Source organism: Oryctolagus cuniculus, chromosome X (assembly GCF_964237555.1).
Source record: "Oryctolagus cuniculus chromosome X, mOryCun1.1, whole genome shotgun sequence".
NCBI lineage: Eukaryota > Metazoa > Chordata > Mammalia > Lagomorpha > Leporidae > Oryctolagus > Oryctolagus cuniculus.
The window spans coordinates 36879185-36883898 of NC_091453.1; positions in this window are offsets into that span (position 1 = coordinate 36879185).

Consider the following 4714-nt stretch of genomic DNA (forward strand, 5'->3'; position numbering starts at 1 on the left):
TTTCTGATTTTCAGCACACACAATCATACGTTCCTTGAGTAGCAACAACTATTCCTGTCATTGAAATCATTAAACAATTGAAAAGATTCGATAGGCCCACACGATACAATTTTAAATAAAGCCAGAAATGTAGCAGCTTCTTTCCTTATGCATATGGGAAATGAAAAATTTTAAGCACTTCAGCATATAAGTGTGGGGTTTCCCTGTTTTGAAATATACTTTATCAGAATGTGAAGTTCTCTGCTGTTTCTACTTTGGAAGGAAAAATTCTTGAATATTGTGGACTTTCATTAATCACTCGTGGTACATCCCTTTAGATGATCTTTCCACACTATTGATCTGCGGATCTTTCTGCACTGTTGATATGTTAATTTGGTGGATTGTGTGGTACATTCCTGTGTGTAAAGCAACCTTGTATTTTTCTGAGAAGAAGATCGTGAAACTGTATTATCCCTTTGGGGTAATCTCTGTATTAAAAGCATGTTTCATGGTTTTTTTTTTTTTTTTTTTTTTTTGTATGTGCTCATGAGTGACATTAGCTTCTACAGGTATCTACTCTCCTTGATGGACTTTCTTCCCAATTTTATGTTAGTAGAATGAATTGGGACACGAACTTCTTTTTTCTATACTTTAGAAGTTATGTCCCTGAAAGGCCTCAGTAAGGTAGGAATTGCTTTCCCCTGTTCAGCTGTAGTGAGACCATTTATTCATTTTACTACTGGACCCTACTTGAAGAACAGAGACAGAAGGGGCTTCTGCAGGCTTACTCCATCCCTTCAAAATCAGTGCAACACCTCTCCTGCAAGGCCATGCCTCAATCCTAACTCAGGTAGCTGGATCATAATAACACTTATAGCCTTATACCTCTCTTATCGATGCATTTCAAGAGTAGTAACTCTGAGGCTCTGCTGTCTCCTTACAACTTACAAAGGATAACTCTGAGGCAGGTGTTGTTGAGTAGTGCATAAAGCTGGTCTCTGCAAAGCTGACATCCCATGTGGGAGTCAGATCAGCTCCCAACTGTTCTACTTCCTAGTCAGCTCACTGCTAATGGCCTGGGAAAAACGGTGAAAGATGGCCCAAGTACTTGGGTCCCTGCCACACATGTGGGAGACTCGGATGACTTTGTCCTCACACAGTGCTGGCTGTGGTTTGCAACTGGGGAATGAACCAGCAGGTGGACGACCTCACCTCCCCCCGCCCCTCCCTCCCTCCCTCCCTCACTGTCTCCCTCTGTTTAGTTAGGATTTCAATAAATAAATAAATTTTCAAAATTGATAATTTTGCATGCAAGGCAAAATTCTTAGAATTCGTCCTGGGTAGAGGACGGGGTGATGTTATAAACAATATTGATTTTCCTAATATATGTTTAAAAGAATTCTTTTCCAAAAGAACCAAACATAAGAGGTGAGACTATATGCAGCATTCCTCATTTTAGAATAAGCATATATATGCATATATATATATTATATATGTGTGTGTATATGATGTGCCAAGGACATACATCAGAAGGTAATATTAGGACCTAGTTAGGGAGGAGGAAATGAAACTCAGGAACCTTCAAGACTGACAGTAAATAATATGCTGTCAGCCAGCCTTGGCCATGAAACAGTCACGAGTTTCCATCTTGAACCTGACTCACACTGATCTGGCAGTTAGTGGAAATGTATTTAACATCATTTGGGTCAGATTACTCATTTTTCTAAGATTTTTTCATTTATTTAAAGGCAGAGTTAGAGAGAGAGAGAGAGCTCTTCGATCTGCTGGTTCACTCCCCAAATGGCCCCAATGGCCAGAGCTGAGCTGATCGAAGCCAGGAGTAAAATCTTCCGGGTCACTCACGGGGGTGCAGTGGCCCAAGGACTTGGGCCATCTTCCAGTGCTTTCCCAGCCTGTAGCAGAGAGCTGGATTGGAATAGGAGCAGCTGGGACTCAAACAGGCACCTATATGGAATGCTGGCGCTGCAGGCCAGGGCTTTAACCAGCTGCACCACAGTGCCAGCCCCAAGATTACCCATTTTAAAGGTGATAATTACACCATGTGCAGTTCATGATGCCATTGGAAAACAAATGGGATATTTTAAGCAATAGATGTTCAATCTTAATTGAATTTGCACTCACCATTATTATATAAACTTTTAATTTTAAAATATTTCAAAACTACATGTCAAGAAAGTGATACTATTTTGGAATTTCAAGGAAGTGTATCAGGTTATCTTTTAAAATGAAATTGAAATCAGGTTCATATCAGTATGTGAATTAAATAGAAATGTAACTGGTTTCAGATATGTTAATTGATACTAAGTTGGTTTGTAAATAACTAAGGTTGGACAAGGCCAACCAGATGTCCCAGTCAGTGCTGAAACCTGAACAGAAGGCTGCATGTGATGCCTGGGAACATTCGTGATGTTCTGGTCATGTAGGACCACACAATACCAGAGTTTATCAGTGAGGTAGGCAAAAGTCTCTAGTAATCACTGCAGTGCCCCAGACAAAAACAGGACTTGGTACTAGTGCAGTGTTAAGTTGGCTTGCTAACTTGAATAGCTTCTGTGGTTAGGAAGACGAGGAGCCCAAGTGGATCCAGCAGTTTATGAATTGAAGACTCAGCAAAAGCAACATCATCATAGTGTCAGCTGTGTCTCCATTCCCACAGTTTGGCACTGAGAGAGGCACAGTGATAGCACAGAAAGTGGGCTGAGGAATGGCGTTGTGTCTTCCTCCAGCAGCATAGACTGGCAGGTGGAAAAGGTGCCTTGCGACAGCACTGCACCGTGCTGTCTGTCTCTCCTTTCTCCAAGAGGAATCACATGGTGTTCAACCAATTCTCAGGGAAGAATGCGGTCCAAATTTGCCAGCCTATCCTGTGTGGGTTCCTGGGCTCTATGGCAGGATTGCTCCCCTGTGGTGTGTGGCAGAAAAAAAAATCATGAATAAAGTGCCTATGAACATGACATCCACAATCATGACTCAAATCAAGGTGATGTTTTCTGTTAGAGTTAGGAACCTGTTAACATAGACATGCTTTGAGACTTTCACGCTATGGGAAATGTCTAGGGTGCTGGATATGGAGAGAGCACTAACATGTGGTGCTTGCTTTGAGGGATATCCCACCCTGGTGCTGGGAGGCAGAGACACATAGATGAGAAATTTCATTCCATGGAGAGATACGGGGCAAGGGCACAGACACAGCATCCTCAACAACAGCTAGACCAACAGTGAATGGAATTTCCAAGAAATAGCAGAGAAAGAAGAAGAGACTTGTAAGAGTGAAAAAGTCAAATTGGTCATCTCATTTCCTTGTCAACAGAATTATATACTTGAATCTACTGATTTAATACTGATCCTACTGAGAGAAGTCTCAGTAACTATTTTAATTATTTTAATATTATTTTAATCTGAGCAACACTTGAAAGAATCAAAATGGCCCAATGCATTAAAATGTCTGTTACCTTCATTTGTCACACGTGACGTAATAAACACTTCTGATCCAGATCCCTGCTAATGACCTGGGAACCACAGAGGAAGATGTACTGGGTGCTTGGGTCCCTGATAACCCTTGTGAGATGCAGATGAAGCTCCTGGCTCCTGACTCCGGGCTTCAGCCTTGCCACGTTGGGCCCATGTGGCCACTGAGGCGTGAAACAGCAGATTGAAGATCTCTCTATTTCTCCGAGTTCAGTGAAGGGTCAGGCAGAACTGGCCGGTGAGGGACTTGCCCTTCATCTGTACAGCCCAGCTTCTCACCTCTGCCCAGGACAGTGCAAAATAGGCACCAGGAGGATGGACAGAAGCTGGGCAGTCAAGCAGAGCTTTTTGTTCCACGCCAATTGCCCGAGTTTGTGAGACTGTGACATTAATACCTCCAAGAAAGGGTCCTTCACTGCTCTTTTCCCCGCTGCACCAGCAGAGAGCTGGATCTGAAGTGTAGCCACAGGGACTCAAACTGGCACCCGTGTGGATCCTGGTACTGCAGGCAGAGGCTTAACCTACTATGCCACAGCCCCAGCCCCTATAGGAGATCGTTAGTTTTATGATTGAATAATGTTCCTTTGTGCATACGGACCTTATTTCCTTTATCCCGTCAGCTGTTTATGGGCATCACGGCTGATTACATATCTTAGCTCCTGTGAATCAGACTGTAGCAAAGCTGTGAGGAAAGCTGGGTTTTGCTCTGGTACTGTGGAACTCAGCCTCCCTGGTATGCCATGTGGGCGTCCTGACTGGTGGTGTGACAGGCCCCATACCCACCCCGCTGCTGATATGCATTAAGAGGAGATTTTGGTGGTTTATGACACTTTCTTGCATACCATATCCCTGGAGCCTGCTCACACAATTTTACAGTAACGGTTCTGGGAATCTAAATACTGAACAGGGAAACCGAATGTTAGGAATCCCCTCTTTGTTGGACATCTCTGTATTCTGGGTGGAGTACACGGTGACAATGTGTCACCAGTTCTTCTACGCACTTAAGTGTGGACACTTTCTCATTTCTCTAGTAAATCTCTGTGTATCAGCCACTTTCTTGATTTCTTAATTGTCTGTTCATGTTTCCTGTGTCATCATGACCCAGATTCCATAAACCTTACATATGCAGAAATAAATTCGTCCGCCTAGGTTTCCAATTTGTGAGCATATACTCCTTTGTATTCTGTGATATTATTTGTAACTCTAGCTTGTAATTCGTGGTTTCAAGGATAAAATGATTGATATT